At 38.4% G+C, this 26,749-nt stretch overlaps 1 long non-coding RNA gene across 2 annotated transcripts; it reads left to right on the top strand.

The window, feature by feature from the left end:
* Positions 1-737: 737 nt before the first annotated feature.
* LOC141423922 (uncharacterized) lies at positions 738-22,846 on the top strand. 2 transcript variants are annotated; one of them, XR_012448686.1, is made up of 4 exons: positions 738-875; positions 13,403-13,490; positions 14,244-14,370; positions 20,823-22,846. It is a non-coding gene; the product is annotated as an uncharacterized lncRNA (long non-coding RNA). The 2 variants fall into 2 exon arrangements; XR_012448685.1 differs by lacking the exon at positions 20,823-22,846 and adding an exon at positions 17,772-18,107.
* Positions 22,847-26,749: the final 3,903 nt, after the last annotated feature.

Raw genomic sequence — 26,749 nt, 5'->3', positions numbered from 1 at the left:
TTCCTGTTGTGTCCACCTTTCCCCAAGGTCAGGGCACTGATTGGGGATAGGGAAGATGAAATAGGAACATCTGATTTAATTCCTGTTTTCATTCTGTCCTTTTGCCCACCATCCCTCAGGTCAGAAGAAATGAGGTTTCTTTGTGCCGTGCCCAACTTAATACAGAGTAAGTGCAACACTCTTCACACTGCCTTGAGCGTGGCTTGATTCAAGCTATTACAGCTTTTGGAGATAGTACTTTCTTTTTGGAATGCCTGTAATATTTCTGGTCTGTAGCATCCAAAGATAATACATCATTCTATTATTAATTACATTAATATGCCTACATCCTACCTCTAAGACTTAGTTGCAAGACCTGCACAGCCTGTAGACCCTGTCTGTGGTATCATAGAAAGATATTTGATCTTTGTCCTCAATTCCTGGCCCAGAACTCCTAAACCCTTGGAATTTCCTAAGTGATAAGAATGATGGGATTATCTTTTCCTTTAATGATGTGACTCTTGGGAGACCTCTAGTTTCAGGATGAGGGCTGGTTGCCAGAAAGATCAAGTGATGATTAGTGGGTTGGAACTTTCAACCCCATCTTCAGCCTCCAGGGAGTAGAAAGGGACTGGAGAGTGAGTTAATCACCAGTAGCCAGTGATTTAATCAGTCATGACTATGTGTTGAAACTTCCTTTTCCCCCCAACAAACCTTAAGTGATGGGATTTCAAGAGCTCTCAACTTTTAGAACACATTGCTCTTCTGAAGGGTTGTGAGCATGGAGAGAGTATGGAGGGTCCATGCATCCTACCCCATACTTTGCCTTATGCATTTCATCCAATTGGCTGCTACTGTGCTACATTCTTTATAATGGACTGTCAAGTGCAAGTAAGGTATGTTTCTCAGGTCTGGGAGCTTTTCTTGAAAATTATTGACTCTGAGGAGGGGGGTCAGAGATACCACTGATTTATAGTCATTCATTCAGGGACTTATGATTGGCAACTGAAGGGGGACGGGTAGTCTTGTGGGACTGAGTTGTTAGTTAAACTGTGAGGTCTGCACTAACTCCAGATAGTCAGTGTCAGAATTGAATGAATTATTGAACAAACACCCAGTTGGCATCCAGAGAACCAGAGAATTGGTTACTATTAGACAAAACGTCCTCTCTCGTTCAGTGTCAGCGGTATTGTGAGCTCACCACCACATACATCTTTGTGTTGCTAAGGTCCAGGAGTATAACATGCATCTCAGAAGTTTTGGTGGACTCTATGCTGGTATCGAGAAAATGCTTTGAGTCCCTGGTGCAAGTTAGGAGAAGACATTGTGATTATTTTGAGTTGAAAGTCCAGAAAAGAATCAGAAATTACTACTCAAACTTTCTTTTACATAATGTCCTTTTCTCTCTATTATTGGAAGTGTTTGCATTTTGTTTTTGTTCAAGTATATACTATCTCAATTTTTCATGAACAGAAGTATGGAGTCTTAGATCATGATAGTATGTCAGGTCATTTGGCTTAGACCCCATCCATGGGTGAGAAGTTGGAATTCCATCTGGAGAATATGATGTGATGAAGAAATGGGGAAAATGAGAGGGTAGTAGGTATCCAAGTGTAAATAACGATCTCAAACTGTGACTGAGTCAGACTCTGACTGACATGTAATTTACAATGAATCACCTCATTTGAAAATTATTATTGCCTAATACCAATTCTGTTTTCCTAGTTTATGATAAAACTCTTTTTAAAAAGCTGTTGGCCGGTGGTACATTTAAGAGTTTTCCATCCAGAAGGCATTGCAATGAAGACATAATACCCAATATCTGATGTGTGTCCAATGAATTAGCAGTAAGCCTGAAGTCACTCAAAGTTTTTTCCCATGGGAACCACATTAGCCACAGAGTGTTCACCTCTGCCATTCGTCTATCATTCCAATGCTTTGTCCTAATTTTCCAAGGAGTAAAATGTGGAGATAAACTTTCTCATCTATTAAATATAGAAGACTAATGTCTTCTTTTTGCTTCTCCCTTTTTTTTGCCAGCTAGTTATACAGTCTTGGGTTGGAGGTGTGGCTCAAGTGATACAGCACATGCTTTGCAAGTGCAAAGCCCTGAGTTGAAACCCTAGTCCCACCAAGGGGGAAAAAAAAAAGATACGTTCCTGAGTTTCCCTTGACCCACAAGTAATTAATTCATGGATAGAAGGAAAATAGATAAAGGTAACTGAGTATGGTGTAAATAATTACATCCCACTTTCTCTTCTGAGTCCCCTCAATTTGTTGGATCCAGTTTCTTTGAATTCATCAGAAATGCCATATGGTTGGCACCTGTTGCAGATACAGGAATGAGCTTACTCAACTCCATTCCAATCCCCTTGTAGCGGATTGTGCATCAGTGGTGCTGTGGTTTCCAGAATAGCAGCTTCAGCATTACCTACAAACTTGTGAGAAATTAAAATTCTCAGCCTCCACCCTATATGTACTAAATCAGAAATTGTGACAAACCCACTAGTGATTTGATGCCCAATTGCATTTCTCTAAGTGCAGTCAGCATTCAACCTCAGCACCATCTGAGGTCTTGTTAGAAATGTAAAATCTTCCCCTAACCCACACCAACTGAATTAGAGTCTGCATTTTACAAAATGCCCAGATTATCCATTTGTACACTAAATTATGACTTGCATCTCTGGTTAAGCACTGGGTGCACACTGGATTTACCTGCAGTGGTAAGCAAATGCTAAAGCAAGACATGCTGAATCCTAAGAGATTTAAAATTATACGTTATTTCCAACTTAATGAATTACTTGATTCAGGATTTTTTTGATTCTACATTGGTGGGAAGTAGACACTATCCACTGAGTTTCAAACTTGGATCTTTCTGTGGGCTAGCAATATGCAGTATAATACTCTCTCAAGATTTTGAGCATTGAGTTGCAACTCTCAGTTAGCCCTACAATCATTAGGGAAACAATCCATACTCTGTATGGTCCTGTGTTGCTAAACTATGAAGTTTGGTAGAGTAGGTGGATTGAATGCATTTTTCACTTAGGATATTTTCAACTTACAATGGGTTTTTTAATTTGTCATAAGCCAAGAACATCTGTGCTTACTACAAGGTATAGCTTGGGTGTTTGGATTCTAAAAGTGGCCAGCTAATTCTAATACATAGTAAAGTTTGAGAACCATTCCTTCATGTTATGCTAGAGCCTGGAAACAAAATACTATGCTTTCCAGCTAGCTTTTGTCTTTACATGGTCTAACTTCCTCCAAGTAGATAAAGCTGAGTATGATCTTAAAGGCATACATGAAGTAGAATATGGCCCTGGGTTGGTACCTACTTGTGGTGCACTAGTTCTGGGGTCCCAGTGCTCATCTCTAGTTCTTCCACTGTCATCAAGAAATAGGGTGACCACTGAGTTGGGATGGATCTCAACAAAGTACAGAGGAACCAAAGCCTATAGCAGTGACAGAAGTTATCTCATTTCCTCTGTACCTGAGTACATGCTGATGGGGAGATGGGGTCCGCTGTGTTGTTCAAGTCATCCATGCACTGTCTGCCCATTCTACCCATTCTGTTAACATTTGATCCTTTTAAATCCTTTCCTCTTAAAACATCTAGAGTGGCTTTGTTATCTGCTATGGAATTCTGATTAATCCATGTATTTTAGATATAAATTCATGTCCTTGACAGTCATTGATTATTCATGAAATAACTGCACTGACCTGTCTTTTGCATTATAAGCCCCTTTCCTTCCATTTAAGAATTGGAATTTTATCATTAGAAACAAAAATTAGTCATACGAAATCTCCTACATCATCCAAACTCATGATCCTACTTAAGAACAACTCTAAGTGTGATCCCCACCCTTCCCGTCAGAACACATCCCTCCCAGCCACATTTGTGATGATTATAAAATGCTGTGTGCTGACACTTGCCCTATCCAAGTCTTAAAGGCCCTGCCCATTTGGAAAAGCCACTGCCTGGCTAAGAAATATCAAAAAATGATTTTCCCCATTCATTCTTAGGGTCACAACCAAACATAAGTTTTGTCTTGTAATTTCACATATCCACCTCATATCCACCATAAAAGAAAACCAAACAATTTAAAATACAACTTTATTTTTAAATGATTCTTTTTGATAACAAAAGCCTTAGATGTCTCTGACCTTTCAAAAGTATTTTCTACACACATGCTTTTGGTGTCTATAGCAATGGTGTGGTAAGGGAACCTATAAGAAGATAGATAGCAGGGAAAAGGAAAGGGTGAGAGGGAGACCAAGAAAAAAGATCAAATATAGCCACAAATTTCTTGGACATTTGAGACAAAACTTACTTACAGGCACCTATCCCTGCATTTTAAATACAGTTTTTAAATTTTCAATTTTTTGGATGTTCCCTTCCATGTCAGTGGTTGGAAGTTACTAAAACATAGCCCAAAAGTTGTTCAGGTGGAATCTCCTTCACAGGCACTAGTGCCTACTCTATACAGGATTTCCACATAATGATTCAGTTTAAAGAACCAATGGGCCACGCTTTGAAGACAATGCTGAGTGCACTTTGTAGATTACCGCATTGCCTTTCCCAAACTGTGCTCCATTTACTAGCAAAGGAGGCAGAGGAGGTGGCTGGGGACAGTTTTTTACTTGGGGTCTCCCATATAAGGATGCTCTTGTCCAAATTACCTTTACTTCCCTTGAAATCATCTTGAAGAATAGCCCCATCATATAGCAACTGTAATCCTGGGTGGAGCTGTGGTCACGTGCACTCAGACTTACTTACAAGTGAGGTACAAGAAGGGACTTGGCAGCCTAAGTTGGACTGAGCCAATGCAATGTTTTTGAAGCCAAGGTTCTCCTGGATATAAGCGTTAAAGATTGTCTTTGTGTACACCGAATCAGAGCTAAATATCTCAGGAAGGTTGATACATACTTAGAACCATGTAGCTCCACTCTCCTGTGGCATCAGTGTTTATCATAGTTAACTTGCATTTTTTTCTTGCACTGGTTGTGGAGGTTTCTTTTTAATTATTCAAAACTTTAGTACAAAGGAAATTCTAGAATGCCCAAACATTTTCCAAATGATTTCAAAATGAACTGTATCCCCAACTAATTTGATTTGTAGGAAATAAAGAACAAAGGCTTGTTAACAGAGAGCTTTAAAATGTAATCACTCACACGTGCAAACATGTCAGAGCGTGGGTTCTCGGTAAAGCCACATCATGCAATGCTTTTATACTAACTGTTGCCCATTGAAAAATAAATCCCACACCATATGCAGGCGTGATTATACAGCCAACTGCCAATCCCGGCTCAAGGATCCTTTCAAAAATGTCCAGATGGACATGAATGTCGAATTTGGCAGTTAAACTACAGAGCCCAATCTATCCCTTTTAAGTATGAAGGCACTGCACAGGAATATTGATATCACCCCCACACACGCTTCCAAAAAGATTTCAAAAGAACAATTTGGTTTTTAAATTGGAATTAGAGCTTTTCATTTGCTTTCACTATCGAGTAAACTTTGTTCTGACTTTTAGCAATTTTCTTATATCAAAACACATCAAAAATATTTTTTTTAAATTTTGGTGGATAAGCAAAAAAGTGAGTAAGAAATCAGATTTTGAAATAATGTGGTATCTTTAAGCAAATGTACAGTGAGGAGAAGAAAAAGTAACAGCATTGTTGCTGCCCTGTGCAGCTCCACAGAGCCTGCCATCTGCCCTCCAGAGAGATAGTTTACAAAAGAAGGACATTTAAACACAACAGAGAGACAGGAAGGCATCTCCTTGATCCCTGATGTTTTGAGTCAACAGACACACACATCTGCCACCCCCAAAAACTGAGGCTCAGCAGCAACTTGCCATCAGGACTGTGTGGAAAAGTACTGTGATATCAGTGGCATTATTCCTGCTTTCTGGGACTTAAAGGCCTCGGTGGTATTCATGATTCATCAGATCATTGGTCATCTTTTCATAACTCATATGGAAGATAGAGCATAAGTTTGCTGTGTCTAATGTATTGTATGGGGCTTCCTGCTTGAAGACAGGAGCATCTGTCGCACATATCTAAGAACATCACACAGGGCAGGCCTCCCAAGAAGACAACAGCCTCATTGAAGGGAAGGAACTAGCCTTGCTGCTTGATAGACCTTGGGAAGAGGCAAAGAAAGGAGGCAGTGCTTTGAAATGAACTATAGAGATATGGTCAGGAAGACACCAAGGAAATCTCTCACTATTTCTATTCAACATTGTACTGGAGGTATTGCCCAGGGTAATAAGATAAAAACTGAATCAATGAATGAATAAATGACGGAACATAAAAGGCATCCAGATTGAAAAGGAAGAAGCAAAACAGTCCTTATTCACAAAATTCACAGATGATCCACTATGTACAAAATCTCATAGAATTCACACATATGTAACACACACACACACACACACACACACACACAGAGTCTACTGGAACTAACAAACAACTTTATAGACTAGACAGGAACAATCAAAAATTGGAAAAAATATCTACTTAAAGTAGCATAAAAACATGAAACACAGGTAAGCCTGATAAAAGATGAAAAAGCTCTGCATACTGAAAGAAATTAAAGCACATCTCAGTAAAAGGAGATACATACACCACATTTATGACAATATTCAGTTTTGTAAAGCTGTCAGTTCTTTCCAACCTGATCTATATTCAATTTAATCTCAATTATCAAAACAGCAATTAGCAATTAACAAGCAGTTTCTTAAATTCATGCATAAATGCAAACTACATGATAGATAAAACAGCTTTGACAAAAGGAACAAAGCTGAAGATTAATATGACCTAATTTCAAGACATTATAGTTGTAGTAACCAAGGCCTTGTGGTATTGATATAAAGATTGACAAATATTGAGGGGGTTGGGGGGAGATAGAGGGGGTGGAGTGGGTGGTAAGGGAGAGGGTGGGGGCAGGGGGAGAAATGACCCAAGCATTGTATGCACATATGAATAATAAAAAAATAAAATTTAAAAAAAAAATAAAAAATAAAGATTAACAAATAAATCAATGGGACAGAATACAGAGTCTAGAAAAAGACCTGCACAAATATGGACAACTGCGTTTTGATGAAGTATAATGGCAATTTAATGTAGAAACTCTAGCTTTCAACAAACGGCACTAGATTTTTTAACATTTATATGCACGAACAAACTTCAATCCACAACTCATAGAAACTTTAACTTAAAATGGATTGGGGGCTTAAATATAAACCCCGCAACTTCTAAAAGAGAATGTAACTGGAAAACCTTTGTGACTTTGACTTAGGCAAAGATTTGTTAGTCAAAACAGCAAAACTCAATCCATAAAAGAATAAATATATAAGCTGAACTTGATTATATTAAAAACTCAGGTTCTTGGAAAACATTGTTAAATGACTGACAAAAAAGTCAGAGACTGAGATATAATATGTACAAATTATGTATCTGATAAAAGGTTTTTATGTAGAATATATAAAGAACCCACAAAACTCAGAAATAAGAAAACTAATAACTCAGTTAAACAAAATGGACAAATGATCCAAAGGAATATTTCATCAAAGAAATTATGAAGAGGGAAAATAAACACACGAAAAGATCATTTGTTATAAGGTAAATGCAAATTTTAAAAACACAAAGAAATGCCATTGCACACCTGTTAAAATGACTATAAAAAAAAAGACTAACCATACCAAGAGTTGGTAAGGACTTGGAGGAACCAGAATCTTCATACAATACCATACTGGTGAGAATTTAAAATGGCATAACTACTTTGGAAAATAATTTGTTTTTTAAAAATTCAATATACAAGTACATTCACCTGGCTTCTTGGTGTTTACTTAGGAGAAATGACAGCTGTCAAAAATACAAACTATAACAAACTGTGTTTAATGAGAAAATTGGCTTTAACATCATCAATTCATAAATCAGGCAGCATTCCATGTTTGAAGTGGAAAGGCTCTCTGCTGAGTTTTCAGAGGAGCTGGACTTGACAGGTAGAAGAAGGCTGAAGAAAGCAGTAACAAGGAACAAAAAGTTCATTGGCTGTTTCAAAGTTACTTTCCTTATAGGGTTAACTCAGAGAGAGTACCTGACCATGACAGCTCAGGTAGATTGGGCCCCTTTCTATTAATTGCTATGAATTTCCTGGGTTCTTTTTTTATAACTGGCCAAGTTTTTAAGTTCAGTTTGATTATATGGCATCTAGCTTGATCTAGTTTGTTAACCTTGTGCAGGAATTGAGGTCAAAAATAATGGTCTCCAGTAAGTTTATTTAACAGGTATATGTCCTAGAAAGACTTTAGCATGTGTGATCATAGCCAATCCCTAAACATGACCCAGACATCCATTCATATGGAATATTATGTGTCAATACAAAGGAATGAGACTACATTATGAGGTACTGTATAGATGAATCCAAAATAATTGTGCTTAGTAAAAGAAACCAGATATAAACTGTCCATTTATATAAAATTCTAGAAAATGCAAACTAACCTGCATGACAGATCAATACTTGACAGATCATAGGACTGGGGAGTATTGGGAGGGAGAGATTACAAAGTGACATGATTAAACTTTTGATGGTGATAAATGTTCATTATCTTGATTATGGTTTGGGTTCACAAATGGTCACACATGCCAGAACTTATCAAACTATAAGCCTTAAATGTCTAGTTAATGGTATGCCAATGCTTCAATAAATCTGTTTAAAAAAGACATTGGGGGAAAGTCCCTTTCTAACTTTGGTCTAGCTATACCTCTTTTTTTGTCTTTTTGTTTTTGTTTTTGAGCAAGGGTCTTGCTATGTAGTTCAGGCTGGCCTCAAACTCATGATCCTCATGCCTTGGCCTCATGAGTATTCATGGGGATTCAGACATGCACCCCCACACAAAGCATCTATACCTCTTTTTAATGTCTGGTCAGAGTAACAATGGATGGTCTTATTGTCCTTGTATGACAGTAGCTTCCTCTGAGAAGTCATTTCTGTTTCTGCAGGCTTCACCTTTCTTCTACCTTTCCTATTTCTACCATCTTGTTCTAAATCTCCTACGTTGTTTACACTGTTAAGGATAACAGTTTGGTTTGCTGTCTTTGTAATCATTCTGTTCCCAATGGCTCCTTCAGGAAGACAGTTGAATCTTGAGACCTTTTTGTAAACATTACATTGTGTTTACAAAAATTGTAGAATTGTAGAATTGCCTTTTTATAGAATCATGACATTTTCCATGGGAATTCACAAAGAAACAAAATGAAACAGATTGTCTTCACCACAGAGCAAGTCAAGGACATTCTCTAGGTTTATCCTTTGTTTATCTCCATAGAACTTGCTGGCTCCAAGGCCCTTAGGTGGTTGTCTTTGGGGAATCACACTGTCCATCACACAATACTGGTTTGCCTGAGGACCCTCACTTCAGTGGCAACTTCTTAGGACACATCTATTGTGTCCCTTAGGACATATCTATTGTGATACTGGATGAAAAGAAATTTCTCTCATATACCACTTCAGCAACATTTACTTGTTACCTCTGTACTGTAATTCAATCACAATAGCTGTATTGTGATTGTACTAGGTATGAAGTTTAGCAAAATCACTCCTAATTCAATGTCAGTTGACAAGGTCTTTTCTCATTTATTAAAATATAAAGCATGTTGGAGTGTCTTTTTCCTTTGACATGTATGTGCCTAAAGGGTTCCACTGGTATTAGTTCATTGGAGTTTTGGTTTTCTGTACGTCACATCAGGATAGCAAAGGATATTCTGGTGGAAACAGTCTAAAACATTTTCAGAATCTGATTAGGCACTGTTTTTTTGTTCTGCTCAGTTCATTGTGGAAATGGTCAGAGATGCATCCTTCTTAAAAGAACAAAAAAACACTTATTACAAAAATCTAAATTCAAGGCTTTTGAAAATACTTTTTAAATTTTGAAAAGTTTACCCTAGTTTTTTCATTCCTCAAGCAAAATGACTGCTATTGCTGGATAATGAAGGAAATAAAAAGTGGCGTTTGTCTGTTAATAACATTGGGGATATTAATCGGTCCCTTTGTGCCTTGGTTTCTCATGTTTAAGTTAGGTATGAATGGTTTCTTGATACATTGTTTCATGTTGAAGAAATTTGTCTCCTCCTCTGAGTCTTCAACTACTCACTGTATAGTAGGGCAAAGTATAGCGAAGTTTCTAGATATAAAACACTTTCAAAACAAAATGGATTCCAGTAATAAGATGTTAATGTCATGTAATAATTTGATTCATTCGGAAGATAACATTGAACATACATGAATGTCAAAATCATAACAAAAAGTGTGGACCTGAAAATCTACCACAAACTGTTGAAGATGTGGGTATCCTCCAGTCCTGTCCTTCTATCCATCCCACTATTTAATTCTCTTGCCTTTTTTGTCAAAAATTTTTACCATAAGTGTTTAGATTGCTCAACTACATCTTATTTAGCTGGGCTTCTCTGGAGGCTTAAGAAAAATTCTTAAGCATTATCTTCTGCAACTCGCTTATTTCATTTTTATTTTGTTTCTGAGATTCCTCCCACACTGTTGTGTGTATCTATAGTTAATTTGCTTTCCGTGTTACATAATATTTATCATATGACTAGATCATACTTCAGTTATTCACTCCCAGCTGATACAGATGTCTATGTTTTTTTCTGTTACAAACATTATAGTTATGAACTTTCTTGTCCATGACTTTTGTTATACCTGTGCAAGAATTTCTCTCTTAATGAATTTCTAGGTGTTATAGTATATATTAAAGTACAACTAGGCATAATTTTGTGCCAAATTATTTTCTAAAGATATTGTACAAAAGAAATTCTTTATAAAACATATGTTGTGTGGATCCTGCTTTATCTGAAGTATTTACACTGTATTCCAGAAGTTGGGCAAGTGGAAAACTGTGTTTTTTTGGTAGAAAATTCTCTGTATCTAGCTTCTACTGGTTCACCTGCTGTAGAAACCAAACATCTCTGATCATGATGCTGGCAAGGCCTTTGTGTCCCCGAATTGCCCTTCCAACTGGCCTTAGGCTCTAGGTATCTTTTGTTCTTAGTCCCTTTGAACTTGTAATTGTTTATTTACCCTTTTGTTCATAGCTTCCTGTCATATTTTACCTGCTGGCTGTGAGCAGTGAAGGACCATGTGTCCCTTCTACTTGGCTTCTGCAAGGAGATGTACACATTCTTCAACAAAACTTTGGTCCACCTGTCCTTTGTCCCTTTCTTTCTTGCTTAAACTTTTCTTTTCTTCTAATACATGTGGATGCATGTTATGTTTTCTGAATCTTTGGGTGATATTTAAATTAATATTCAATGTTAATTTAATTTAAATAATTGTAAGTAATATTTCATTTAATATTTAGTTTTCTAAAGTAACTCATAAGCCTGTGTTCTGATTAGTCATAAAGACCTTCTGAATTTTTATCTTGCCCTTGGCAGGTACTGGACTGGCTTCTGTGGCTACAAAGATACATACAGCAATGAGTGGGCAGATAATCATTACATATGGTGCAATGAGTCTTACCTGGAAATTGTAGGCACACCAAATGTGAGAAATTAACACACTCTGGTTGGGAGAATCAGAAAAGAATCCATATAGGTGGTGAGTCTGCCCTGTGAGAAATGGAAGAAAGACAGGCAAAGAGGGTAAATTGAGAGTCCCAATGGGGACTTCGTGAGAGTGTTCTGGGCTGCTTGGAACATTCCCCTTTGAAGCTGCTCGCCACCTAGTGCACTGTGAAGAAGGACAATTGTATTGAGAACAGTAGAATCAACAACCCTCACTCCTCCATTGGTCTTTGCAGGAGGAATTTCCTGAAAGGAGTAAAAGCAGCTGCCCAGGGTTATTCTGACCCTGAGACGTGTAATGTGACCTGAAAGATTTGAGTGTGTCCTGTTAGAACCAATGTGCTTGGCCCTCATATCATGAGTGAATAATGAGTGGAGGCCAGCAGCTGTCCTCAAGGAAGCCTTTACAGGATAGAAATGCCAGACTAATCATTTGTGCTGAATGGACAAACAGAATTCATAGGAAACAGAATTCTCCCAAGGTAATCTCTGGTTGATACTCACACTGCTATCCCCACTAAATAATAAACATTTCCACTAAGTTGTTCTGATTCCTTAGATTTTTATCCTTTTCCCTCTACTGGAGGGGAGAGTGTGGGTGAAAATTAACAAGAACAGATAGCACATTCACTGCCTGGATGCTAGGAGGGCTTCATACCCTAATATTAGCTTTGTGGAGTAAAGGCTCTTGTTTCTACTTCCACCATTTGCCTGGGAGGATTGCTGCTTTATCACTCATTATTTCTTCCCTTCCATCCTGAGTGATTGACTAAGACGCATGGACATTTTATTTTGACTACCCAAATTCTAACTTGTCTCAAGAATAAACATATTTATACTCCTTTTTTTATACTTCCCAATGCCAAATAGCCTTTCTTGGATTGAGTCAACAATTAAGACTCTTTCTTGGAAACATTTGGTACGAATTCAGCCAGCCCACCACCTTTTTCTGGTCTCTGCTTTTAAATTTTCATGCTTTGATATTGTCAGTAGAGAGCACCTGGGGCACACATAGTCATAAGAAAAACAAAACCATGCTGACTATGACGAATTAAGAAGGATTTTTATGTATAGACCCAAGAATTCTTAAAAGAAAGATCTTCAATTATGTAAGAAAATTTCCTATGATAAATAAAACATTACTACATGCCTAAGCTTAAAGAACAGATATGAGAGACCCTATCTCAACCAACAGCTGGACATAGTGGCATGCACCTATCATCCTAGCTACACAGGAGGCTGAGATCAGGGGGATTGAACGTGGAGGAGATTTAATGACGGTCGATAAAGGTTACCAACTCCTGAATACTCAGGTGAGGCAGAAGGAGCTGGTGAGCACTGGCAATTTCTTCCATAAAAATACCTGTTTCAGCTGATTGGGCATTAATGGAATTAAGAAGAAAAGATCGTGAAAGAGAAGTGAACATTTAAAACAAGAGCCATGCTGAAAGCAAATGAGAAGTTAGGTTTTTATTTCAAGAACACTTCCCATTCTTCCTACTTGTCTAGCCTGGGAAGGAGCTCTCAAGTTCATACAGGTGGCCCCTGAATACACTAAGGGAGCATATCATATCAAAGGCTTTACTGTGTGCTTTATTGTGGAAACTGTACATTGAAAACTAATTCCAGTTTTGCTAATGAAATTGTGTGTGTGTGCGTGCATGTGTATGTGTGCATGTGTGTGTGCATGTGTGTGTGTGTGTGTGTGGGTGGGTGGATGGTACTGGGGCTTGAACTCAGGCCCTCACATTTGCTAGTCAGCCGTTCTACCACTTGAGCCACTCCCCAAGCCTTCTTTGCTGTAGTTTGTTTTTCAGATTTTTTTTCTTGTTTTGCCTAGGACAGGCCTCAGAACTTGTTCTTCCTACCACTATCACCTACCTAGCCTAGTAGGCATTACGAGAATGAGTCACATACCCAGCCCTGGGGTAGGTATTGTTTTTTTTTAAAATGACTTGTTTTATAATTTGCTGCAGCACTAAATCAGAAGTTGATGGAAAATGATAACTTACAGTGCAGTGTTTACACAGCTTAGGAATTCCAGCAGTTGCTATGTCTTCTGTCTTTTTACCTAAAGCTCAGCTATTCACATTTCATCTTTCTGCTTATAGTGTGCTGTGCTGCTTACACAGTATGCCTTGGAGGAAGTTGGGATCTTACCCTTCAGGTTCTGATTAGGGTTAGCGAATATTTCCTATAAAAAGATAAATGTCAAATATTTTAGGTGCTGCAGGAAAAGAAAACACCAACTGTGATCTTAGTTGCAGCCACTCATTTTCACCATTATAACACAAAATCAGTCATAGGGAATACATAACTAAATGGGTGTGGCTGTGTTCCAATAAGACTATTTACCAAATCAAGCCACTGGCTGGATCTGACCCAGAGGCTGATATAGATAAGCATATCTACTGTTTGGTGTTGTCATAAAGACTCCATGTTATAATATGTCAACTGTTTAGGGTAGTACTGAGCATAAGGACAGCTCCCTTGCCCCACGCCTCTGTGTGCCTCTGTGATTACCACTTGGAACACGGGGAAGAGGGTGTGTTTGTCAGCAGGGCATCAGACTGCTCTGGACACGGTTTATCTTTGCATCCTTCTTATTACATGTGAAAATGCTTTTAAGGCTCTGAGCACAGTATGAATGCCAGTTGTTATTTTTTCCTTCCTGATGTCAGGGCAAAGAGAGGGAACAGCCTTTCTGAAGGAAGTGACCCCTTGGCCCAGGCAGTCTCTTATTAAATCTTTCTGGAGAGCTTTGAGAAAAAGCAGAACTGATTGGACAGTGTCTTCTCTCCCCTTGGGGTAAGTTTTCTGGCTTTGTTTCTTTTGATAAAGAGTTTTTCTTCATCTAGTTGGATAAATAAGGTTATGGGACATATAATATTTCAGTTTGAGAAAAATGTGGCATAAACAAACAATTTTTGAGCCTCATCTCAAGATGTAGATGGTTTGTGGGAAAATATCTGTTGGTATCTATTGATACCAACCTAAAAATAACATTTGTTGAGAGTCTTATTTTTTAGAAAGTAATACATTTCTATTCTAAAATATTTGGAAAAAATAGGAAAGAATAAAAGAAAGCATAAAAAAAATACAACCGTCAAGAAAGCCTTTTTCCTCTCTCTATCAAATGTTGACATTAGACTTTCTACAATAAATGGAAACTGTCCTTTTTAGTTCAGAAAATTGGCATTATTCCCTCTGTTCATCAGGTATCATTTTTAAGTTGCTCTTTGCACAATGATAGCATGAAGCAAACACACTCCCATGTCTTCTGAAACTTTTTATGACATCATTTTTAATGGCTGCAGAAGCTTCCAGAAGTTGAGATAATACATTTGGAGGTTCATCCTTCAAAACTGCCTTTAGAAACTTTCACTTCTCAGAATCTTTCTCTGAATGAGAAAAAAGAAAAAAAAATGTAAAAAGAAGTTGAGACCCAAGTCATTTTATTCAACTCCTTCATAAAGTGATGAAAGGTTTGATGAAGAAGAATCATAAGACAACAGAATTGTCCTAAAGTGAGGCGACTGAGCATTGGGGAGTGCAGCAACCTGTTCCTGGGGCACTGGCTCAGTCTCAGGGCTGCATGGTGACAAGTCAGGAGTGGGCAGCATCTGGTCCTGCTGCATTGGCAACACATGAGTGCCCCATCTTGATTAATTGGGCTATTTTACGGTAGACATTCTTCTGTCACAGAACATTCTGTGCTTGTACCACTGATAATAAGTTACCCCAGGGATAACCTCTTCAGAACTAATAAATCGGTACCTCTTCCAGCACTGACTACATCAGCAGCCTCTAAAGATACAAAGTGATGCAGCAGTGCATTAATAACGTTTAACAGGATTGCATTTGTGTTCACATGGATAGGACGGTTAGACGTTAGCAATTAACCCTTTTGTTTGTGGCATTAATGAATGGGCTTACAGTTGGATTTCAGGATTTGTTAAATGACACAGCCTAGCATCCTTAATTACTCTGCTGCTCTTGCTAATGTTACCTGACCTGTAAGAATGAAATGGTTTTCCAGCACAAGAAATGTAAAGATAGATTCTGTACAATGTGTAAGCTGCTGGTCAGATCCATAACATAAACAAGACAAAAAGAGGATGAAAATAATGGAATATAGACTAATGTCTGTACAAATCTCTAAAAACAGAATTAAAGGTACCTCAAGTCTGGACTATATAACATCTCCTCATTCTTTTCTAATTATTAAATCAAAATTACTCTCTTGTCTCGTCTTCCTATTATTATAATTTTACCCACCCATTGTAAAAACTGCAGAGCATATAGAAATTAACAAAGACAAAAAGAAAAACCACCCAACTCTGAATCTGACCACACAGATGTAACCAATATTCACATTTTTATTGATATGCTTCTGGGAATTTTTATGTGAATATACATAGAAATATTGGTATTTTACTAATATATAGAAATGGGATCATGTTATTCATAGTGGTTAATACCAAGCCCTTTCCCATCACTTTTCATGCTAACCATATATCCTGGATTGATACTGTCCTTCTTCCTCCTTTTAGACCACAAGAGCTGAATTCCTTTTGTTCCTCTTCTGAGCAGCCACCACTTCCCCAGCCTCCTTAGTTTTCTCCCCAAAATTCCCTGCAGAAGGCCCCTCACCTCCCAGACTCTACTCTGCCGGCTCTGATGCACTGACCATTGTTAGGGATGTTACTGCTAATTGAGTAGGAAAAAGAAACATGAGTTCAGGAACCATGGCACATTAGATATAGACTCCCCTGGTTCTCGGCTGCGTTGTACCTTGGTGGCCTGGCAGCCAATTGTTTGTCATCTTTAATCCTGGGCAGAAAGCTCACCAAACTGACCATCTCTTTGATCTTTTTCTATCTTCAGCCTCTTAAGAATAGCAATTCTCAAATGATCGGTGGGAAATAACAATAGCCAGCTGTTTTGTATGTGGGGAGGGGTCTTTTCTGTTTCTTGTTTCTTTCTTTCTTGTGTGTGTGTGTGTGTGTGTGTGTGCTGAGGATCCTCTACTGCTGTTATATCCCTAACCCTGGGGGTTTGTGTGTGTGTGTGTTTGTATTCTTTTTTGTGGTAAAATACACATGCAATAAAATTGACTATTTTTACCCATAATAGTTCAGTGGCATGAGATACATTTCCAGTGTTATGCAACTGTCACTATTGTGCATTTTCAAGACAGTTTTTATCTTCCCAAACTGAAACTCTGTGCCCATCAAACACTAACTACCCATTTCCCTCTCCTGCCAATCCCTTTCACCACCATTCTCCTTTCTAAGTCTGTGAATTTGACTTAGAAACTTACATAAATGGAACCATACAGTATTTGTCCTCTTGTGACTGGCTTATTTCACTCAACATAATATCCTTAAGGCTGACCCATGTTGTAGCATGTGTTAGAATTTCCTCTTTTGTTCTCTTTGCTGCAATCAAACCCAGGGCCTTCCACATGCTAGGCAGTCACTCTACTATTGAACTATAACTACAGCTAGAGAATTTCCTTCCTTTTTAAAGCTGAATAATATTCAGTTTACATTTTACTCAGCCATTCTTCCATTGATGGACACTTGGACTGTTTTCACAGATTGACTACTGTGAATAATTCATCTTTGAATATGTGCATATAAATGTCTGTTTGAGTCCTGCTTTGGGGTCTTATAAATGCATATCCAGAAGTGGAATTGCTGGATCACATAGTAATCCTCTTTCTCCGTTTCTGAGGAACCATCACACTGTTTTCCATAGTGGGTACACCTGTTTATAGCCCCACCAGTCATGCATAAAGGTTCCAGTTTTTCCACTTATTATTTCCTGCATTTTTTGATTGGTTAGTTAGTTGGTTTTTATAATAATCATCATAATTGTTGTGAGGTGGTATCCCATTGTGGATTTGATTTGCATTTCATTAGTTATTGGGAATGACATCTTCTCATGTGCTTATTAACCATTTGTATAACTTCTTTGGATAAATTTCTATTCAAGTCTTTGAATTATTTGTTTTTGCTATTTTTTGCTGGATTTTGTTTGTTAACTTTTCTTCCATGCAGATTGACACTTGTATTAAATATAATAAAATCATTACCAGTGAATTACTAAATACTTCTAGCTATAATGAAGTAAAAGGGGTTGCTTCATTCTTCTACATTAAATAATTAGGAAACCAGAAAAAGATATGAAATTATGTTTTTCAGATATGGAACAAAAAAAAATCCTTCAGAAGTGTGATCTCTTCAGAGTTGGTGCTATGGCCAGAATGTATATGTTCCTCCAAAATTTCAATGTTGGAACTTAAACCTCCATGAGATGGGAAATCAGAGGTGGAGCCCTGAGTAGGTGTTTAAATCATGAGAGCAGAGCCGTAATGAATGGGAGGATTTTATAAATGGGCTGTTGGGAACTAGCTAAGCCATTTTTGCCTTCTATCTCTTCTGCCTTGTGAGGACATAGCATTCATCCCTCTGCCATGTGAGACTGTGGGAAGAAGGCCTTGCCAAACACAGAAAGACTTTGATTTTGAATTTCCCAGCCTTCAGAACTGCAAGAAAGAAATTTTATTCTTAACTCTTACCCAGTGTGTGATATTTTTGTGGTAGTAGCACAAGCAGACTAAGACAGATGGGGAATAAACAATGTGAGCCCTAGTATCCTCTACTATCCCCTCAGCTTCATACTTTGAGGTGTCCTTAAAACCCACTTACCTCCAGGTGATCAAATTAATGCCTAGCAATCCAACAGACTGCCAGAATGAAAACTACCACTATATAAAGGAATATAGCAAAATCCAACACCCAACAATGAAAACTCATGCTCTCCAGAATCCAATAAAAAATTACTGGGTGTACAAAGAATGAGGAAATAGAATTCAAATTAGGGGAAAAACAGGTAATATAAAAATGAAATGGAAAAGGCAACACAAAACATGTCTCCCTTTTGTTTCAATTATTAGATTTAATGAATACTTCTAAATTACTGTCAAATTCCTATAAAAGTTTCTAAGTGTTTACTCACAAGGTTTTGTCTTACATCTTCATGGACTGAAAGCAATTCGAGACTGTCACCTGGTCACTGGACCACATTGGTGTAGCCCTGTTTCGACCAATTCCATCACCCCACAGACTGACTTGCATATATGGTTAAGACAAAATATTGTGTTTGAATACACAGCCTTCCTAGAGGGTTGTATCCTTGAGTGAAGCACTGTATATCCAGGAGTCCAGACCCAGTGACTCCTATCTCAGTGGGTTTCCAGGACCATTCCCCATTTCTGGGAATACACAAGATAGAGACCCAAGTTTTTAGAGTGAAGAATGTCAGAGAAACTTAGAAAAGTCCTAATTAGCACAATCACCTTGTAGAGACTTAGGTTTCAAATAAAACCCTCTGAGCCTAATTATTTCCTTTTTCAGCATGGACTTCAGAAGAAACTGTACTAAAGCATTGGAAATAGGTCCTCAGTTCACAAAATGCTGAGAACTAGCTATTTAACGAATTGAATCCTGTGCCTGTTATACCTGTTATACACCACAAAGCTTTCACTGCCTACCTCTTCCTCCTAAACATATGTCTGTGGATTCATCATTCCAGAAAAGAATGGAGTACAGCTAGCTTTCACTTGCAGTCCTGAAGATGGCTGTTCAGTCTGTCTTGGTTTAGAATTGTTTTGTATGATGAAAGTGGGAAGAGAAAGAGGAAAAAGACAAAAGTAGATAAAACAGAGATGTGCAAATGTCATTAATCACATTCCATTAGTTACTTTCATTTTGGAACCTATTACAACCCACCAATCTATGTCTTTTTCTGTTCGTTTTGTTATTCATGTATAAAAAGGATACAATGATAATAGTAAGGTTTAAAGGAGTTAATGTATGTAAATAAATAGGCACATACTAATTGCTCACAATAAGTATTAACTCTTTATTAGAATACCTATATGTGTTTACTTAAACTTTATTTCAATAAAACCCACTCAAGAAACATATAGTATCTAGGCATCAATTACTGTTGAATTAAGTTAGATAGTTTTCATTATTTTCTGAGGTAAAAGCACATCTCACCAAGGTCAAGGAGTCGAGCCCTAAAGTGTGGGGAGAATAGTCTGTCTACAAGGGCAGATTTCCTGATGTGTACTTTATCTTCTAAGCAAGTGTTCATTACCTTATTCTGCTTCTCTACAGAAGAATCAGTAGTACCATGTCCTGTGACCAGGTCGTTTTGGTCTGTTGGTAAGAAAAATTACATGACAGAGCATTGAGTGCTGCCTGCATTGACTGGGTACAGACGCATGAACCTTGTAAATGCAAGACAGGATGAGAAAAGCGATAGACTCAGTCAAAAGCTAAAGACAGTAGTGTCTTTATTTAAATTTTAAGTCTGTATTTCTTTATCCTGCTGTGAAAAATAGAATCTCATGGCATTTACCATGAGGTCAGAAAAGGTTCCCTGTCAGGGCATGTGAAGAGCAGCACCTGACTTAGACTGACTTAGACATTCATATTTGAAACTGGCCTGATTACAAACAATTGCAGAAAGTTTGCAGACAGCATCTTCCCTGCTTTCAGTGTGGGCTAGATCTGTGGGTTGCTGAGTTTCTTGATGGATTTCTGTAAGTGCTTCCTTTGTGAATGTGGGAACACTTCATAAGATGACAGTGGGTCATGAGGAATGAATACTCTAGTTACTTTTGGTGATGGTAAATAAAATTATTTTGAAATGGGTGAGAATTCTCATCTATAGAGAAAGGATTCTTGGTTGTCTTTATGCTTGACTAAATAGTTTCTGAAATGAGAATGTAATATTCCTGGGTGACAGTGGTCATACTGAATTATTTTGTTTTGTTTTGGCTTCCAGATTTTCCTCTTTGACATTCTTCAATTACAATTTGACTTTTTTTTTCTTCTTGTTTCAGCACACTTAGTCAACCTCTTAACTTTGTGAAAGACAACCAAACCTCTCTTTCCAGCTATGGGACTGCTTGTTATATGAAATACTAAATCTTTATTTTCTAAGATGTTTTGGCTCAGTACTCTGTTGTTTGTATCTGAAAGCATCTTGATTCGTTTCCCTCTAGTTAATAATGGGAAAGAGTCATTCTAAAGACATACCATGGTCATGTTACTCCCATGCTCAGAAATTTTAGTAGTTCCAGAATGATCCACATTTATTATAATATAACACTTAAGGCTTTCACAAAGTTTTCCCCAATTTTTCCTGCCAAAATTCTTTCCCATATGCTTCTTTTACAGGGAAACTTCCACTGGCTAAAACACTTTAAGAGCTATAGCAGGGGTGAGGGGAGAAGACCACCAGCTAAGCAATTGGCTCTGACTAAGGACCAACGTCTCTCCCTTCATTTCCCTTCTTAGTCCCACCTGGTCTCTAAGGACTGAATGTGGAACTAGCTGATGTCAGCTTGATTTTGACTTAAAAATGCACTTCTGTTTTGGAGGCAGACATAGTCTTTGGAGCATTCTGCTGTGTCTCTGTTTAGATAAAATAGCAAATTCAATGTCCTGAAAGGGGAGAGCTGCTTCAAGTGTTCCAAGATAAGCACTGCAGTATGGAAGTCCTTATGGTATGTGTGCCCTAGAGATGAGAAATTTTTATTTGGTGGCAGAGAATGCTGATGGTCCAATACTAATTTCTACAGCAGAGAAATACCAGGAATACAATTGGTCAGCATTAAAAATATACATCCAGCAGGCAGTGACCAATGCCACTGCCTCAGCAACTGATTCTACTACAGTCTGAAAACTCAGAGAGCCTGTCCTGGCTTTTGAGGCAAGCTCAAGAGTTTAATCCTGCACTCCAGTTACATTACAGTAAGGGGCTCTCCTTCAAGAAGGAAAGTCAAAGCCAAAGTTGATGGGTTAACATCCCTACAGCGATGTCCTCATCTGATAAATCTAACCTGGCTTCCAAATTCTCCAGTCAGACTGCATATGGGAACTGACTAGTCAGTTGTAGACATCCCCTTATGACAAGAAAGTGGCAGCCATATGCCAAAAGCACTCCTTGTCCCAGGTAGGAGCATGGTCATGAAGGAAGACATAGACTAGAAATGGTGACAAGGGAGGTATTTCTACCCACTCCATTGGTTGAAGAGCTCCTAGAACTAAAGAATGTAATTCTGCTAACCACATAAAGTCCCAGGATTTTCAGCACACAACATACTTGATGACCTCATCAAATGCTAGAGCTCACAGACCTTCAATAATTTTCCATAGCCAGATTACTGCTCAGAATCCAAACATGCGTGGAAGATTGAATGGTGCATGTGTTTTCAACCTATAGAAGCTGTATTGAAAGGTTAGGTTGAGTCTTCTGACTCTTTCCACATCCAGAACATCTCTAGAAGCAAGACAGAAAGAAGCAAAGCTCCTCTGAACACATAGATGTCTGCCTTTGAAATGATCTGAAGCCTTTCCCACAACAGGCTCGGCTCCAGGCAACGAGATCCAAATGTGCCTCATGATTTTAGGAATGCTGACTTCTGAAATGGAAGATCCACATGTCCCCAGTTCTGGAGATGGTTGGTCAGATAATATATCTGCTACCCCAGATGACTGAATCTTCTCTCCTGGCAACAGGGTCATCAATGGTCTCTAAAAGCACTTTTTAAATCCACAAAGATTATCTGCAGAGGTGTTTCAACAACAATTGGCAGAGAAATGGTGAAGCCTTCCTCCTGGGATGAGCATGCCAGGTATCAGGCCTACAGTGGAAATGTCTGGGATGATCCCAGGTTCACAGTATATAATCCTATTTTCTCTCTGCCAATTGAGAGCTTACAAGGTAAGATTTTTCGAAGGCAATGTCCCATAGATGGGCCCTAGTTGGGAGTTAGAGTTTAGGATTGTCCTTAGTTAATGCCCTAAGGGAGATGTTGATATTTATGTCAACATGGAATCCAACATTTTTATGATACCTCAAAGAATTAGAGGTTCTCCAAGGAAAGGATGAATTATAGTCAGGTGACTCAGAGATGCTGTCCGCCCTGCCCACAGAAAATGGTGGCGCTGATATTTGTGACCTGGAATGTGGCATAAGCTTCAGGCCATTCTTTCCCACATCCAGCCAGCAACAGGGACTGACAGAAGCTTATACAACCATTCAGACCCAACAAAAGGACTAACAGCTCAATTAGTCATAGCAACCACTCTCTCTTAACCCTTTCAGAAATGCAACTAACCTCAATGCCACAGCTCCTACAGTTTAACCTGTCCAGTGGCAGAGCACTTGAACAAACCTATGGGTACTTTCTCCTGGTAAAAATCTTTTGAAAATTCCCACCATGTGCAGTCAAGTCACCAATGTGGGCTTGCCCTTGGGGAACCCCAAGTTCCTTTGTATCTTGTGGGATTAGTGGCAGGCCCAAGTGCTACTGCTTTCATTGACTTGTACCATCTTGGGGAGCACAGGTTTGGGAAAGGGTAGGCTTGGAGGCAAGCTGTACTAGAAAGACTTTTGGGGATTCTTTGATGTATGATGAATGTATTTTATGATTTCTTGAATGCCCAACTTTTCACTGTCCAATTCTACATGGATATGCCAAGATTCCACAAGACTGTATTTAACCCAGAAGACAACTCTCCTCCAGCATGAATAACATGCTGGGAACAGGCATTAACAATTCATAAACCCTTCAAATTTTAGGTCTAAACCCTGTGGTTCCAGTGCCAACCCTCTAACCTAACGAGAATGAACCAGATGTTTCTCATTCCAACTGAGAAATTAGATCTCCCTCATGAATGCCGAGGGACCCAATATCCTTCCTCATAATGTTCCAATGAAGCATGATTTGTTGTCACCTAACCCCATGATGGTTCATGAGTTCTGGGAACCTTCTGTGGCACTATAGGACTGGTGGGTTTCCCTAGAAGTTCCCTCCAGCATAGGTTTTCTACACAGCAGAAACTATTTTCTCACAATAATCCAGAAGAGACAGCAACTTCTCAGGGGTTACCGGGGCTTGTGGAAGGCCCCCTTGGCCATCTCAGCAACCAACCTCCCAACCTGCTAATTCAGCAAATGCAACACTTACAAGTCTGGAGGGCCAGGGGTTCCTGACTCCTTCTCTGTGCTAGGGAGAGCACAGTGTTAATGAACTCAGGGAGGTCCACACCTGAGTGTGATCTCCCTTCCATGCTTCTATCTGAGAAACCCAGCCAGACCCTGAAATACTTCCCTTGAGAAGAAGTCACAGGCCACAGAAAACCTGAGGTCCAAGATCTGGGTTCTGCAAGAGATGGTGGGGGATGGGAAGCAATCAAATTCCCTAAATGGCCCTCATCATTGCTTGGCATTAGAGGTCTAGCTGGCCTTTGTCAAGAAACAGCAGAATGTGACTGATATGCACCAAAAAACAAAACAAAACAAAACACTAAGTTCAGCCTAGGGTAATCTTTCTTTTTTAAAATAGCAAAGCTTAGGACATTTATTTCCAGTTGAAAAATACTGTTTGTGTCTCCTGTGTACCAATCCAACTTCATGCTTATTTCTTGCCTTGTTCTTCATCCTCTTGTTTCATCACCTCTAAGTGTGTTTTCTTCCCTCATGCCCCCTTCCTGTTCATCCCTTTTCTCTCCTCTCTTTTCCCCTTGCACATTGTCGTCCATCATGTTATCTAGGGGAGATAAAATGATTGAGGCCTCAGCTGCATCTCCAGGCTGAACATTCTCCTGGTTTGGGGAGGCTGAGGGCTTGTCCTCAGGATCTTTCTAGTTTTTTCTCCCTTTTGTCTTTTTCTTCACCAACAAGCTCTTCTCTGCCCCTCTTGCTTCCTGCCCTTTTATTTGGAATTCCCAGGTGAAGTTTATTAACATGGGAGTGAAACAGATGCTAAAAGTTACCAGAATTTTTGTTTTTTGTTTTATTAAATGTTGTGGTTACTCCCTTTTCTTTCTTCTCCCACACAGAAAGTATTCTATGAAACTGCTATTAAATTTGGTACAAAACCACTCAATGGAGTTGTGATGTCAGAAGAAGAAGATATATTGTTTCTTAGAAAATTTTTTTAAAAATCAGAAAGCATATTTTAAGGCTCAAGACAAAATGACTTCCACAAGACTTGTCCTGATCTCAGGAGAAATAAATGTCATTTTCTTTGGAACTTGCCAGTGACAGCTAACATTTTTTTCCCTTCTTTCTTTCTTTACAATACATATGCTTTTATATATTATTTTTCCCACAAATTGTAACTGCATGAGAGTTGGGACTGAGTGTAATTCAGCTGTAGATATTCTGCAGTGGTTTGCATACAAAAGTGCATTGAATGCTATACATGAAATTTTCTTTTAACTACTTTAAATTATATCTAAATGTGGGGAATAGCGGAAAGGAGCAAGTAGGTCAAGCCTCACAAGTTGGAGCATGGTGCTCAACTGATGAAACTGAAGAAAAAAAGAATGTGAGGAGAGGGATATTACCAGAGGTATAAATAGCCTCAGGGAGCTGAAAAAAGTGGATGATAAAGAGTTGGTGAGGTTGAAGTTCCCGAGGGTCAATAGCTAGGGCTCTCCAAAAGGAAAAGACCAGCTCTTCAAACCATCCAGATAACATGACAAGTCCTGTTGCTGACTCCCTACTGCCCACTGTGCCTGTGAAGCCTGTACACACTGTAAATTTTAATGAAAAATTTCCTCAGTCTTCCCCAGGAAAAGTTGGAGATTAAAATTTCATCAAATTAATTATCCTTACAAGGTGGCACCCCAAAGTTTGTTTCTTATGCAGAGCAGCTTATTTCAGCTGTGGCCATTCCCTGCTTTGGCTCTGAGGTACAGAAGAGAAGAGGATTTCTGTGTCTACTTTGGAAAATATTCTGAGTACATGCCTAAATCTTAATTTCTTACAATCATCCCTTGTTTAAGTTACCATCTTCTATATTTTATTTTATTTACCTCCAAGAATGATTTAAAAGATGAAACATAAGAGCTAGGGAGAACTTGGAGAAAGAGAGTCCTTGCTGTTAGGATGCAAATTAATATAGTTATAGTATAAATAGTATGAAGAGTCCTCAAAAAATTAAAAAAGGAAGTACCATAGGATACAACAATACTACTTCTGGATATGGATCCAAAGAAAATGAAATCAGTATATCAAAGAGATTTTCCTGTACTCCTATGTTTATTGTAGCATTGCTCAAAAGATGCTGCATAAAACTATTCATCAACAGATGAATATATAGGGCAAAAATATAGTATATATACATATGGGGGCACTATTCAACTTTAAAAAATAGAAGGAAATTCTGTACTTGGGACAACACAAACATAATCTAGAGGACACTATGTTAAGTGATAAGCCAGGCACAGAAATGCAAATACTGCATGATTTCTCTTATATGTTGTATCTAAACACACTAAACTCATAGAACTAGAGAGTAGTATAGTGGTCACTGGATGGAGGGGCAGGAGATGGGAGATGGATGGGAAAGGGAAGAAGTGAGTACATCAGAAGAAGTAAGTTCTAGTGAACTTACAGCAGCACAGTGATGGTAGCTAATAAAAATACATATTTCAAAGTTGCTAACAGAGTAGATTGCAGATGTTCTTATCACAAAGAAATCATAAGCATGTGAGGCGATGGATATGCTAACTAGCCTTATTTAATCTTTCCACAATGTATACATGTATCATACCATCACATTGTACCCCATAACTGTATACAATTATTTGTCAATTAAAATTAAATTCATTTTAAAAATGTTTCTATTAAGCTTGCTGACTTGCCACAATGAAGAAACTCTGGAAGCAACATAGGTGCATACACAGATGCAAGAAATAGGTATTTATAGGATTTCTAGCTTTTGAACTCAATGCTCATGAGAAACCTTTATGGCCTTGCTGCTGTGGGCACCAAAACTGAGCCAAAGATGGTTTATCAGGAATTTTGCCTCTATCTTCAGTGTAATGGTCTCTGTATAATCACAGGTATACTCTGCTCTAAATGAATCCAATCTAGGAAAACTTAGACTTGCCAAATAGAAAACCTAGTAGATTGATTATCTTCTAAAGAGACAGATCCTTTGCTGTATTGATACCTTAAGCAACAAGTCACTTTAGTATATTTTAAAGTTTGAAAATACTTGCTGAAAATGCAGTTCACCTGTATTCTCTTCATTGCTGTATCTATCTGAGCAATTTCCAAGGCCAATTAGAAGTAGGATGGAAAG

This window comes from Castor canadensis, chromosome 6 (genome assembly GCF_047511655.1).
Source record: "Castor canadensis chromosome 6, mCasCan1.hap1v2, whole genome shotgun sequence".
Lineage (NCBI taxonomy): Eukaryota > Metazoa > Chordata > Mammalia > Rodentia > Castoridae > Castor > Castor canadensis.
The sequence above is the reverse complement of the archived record's forward strand: the minus strand, read 5'-3'. Positions and strand labels throughout refer to the sequence as shown.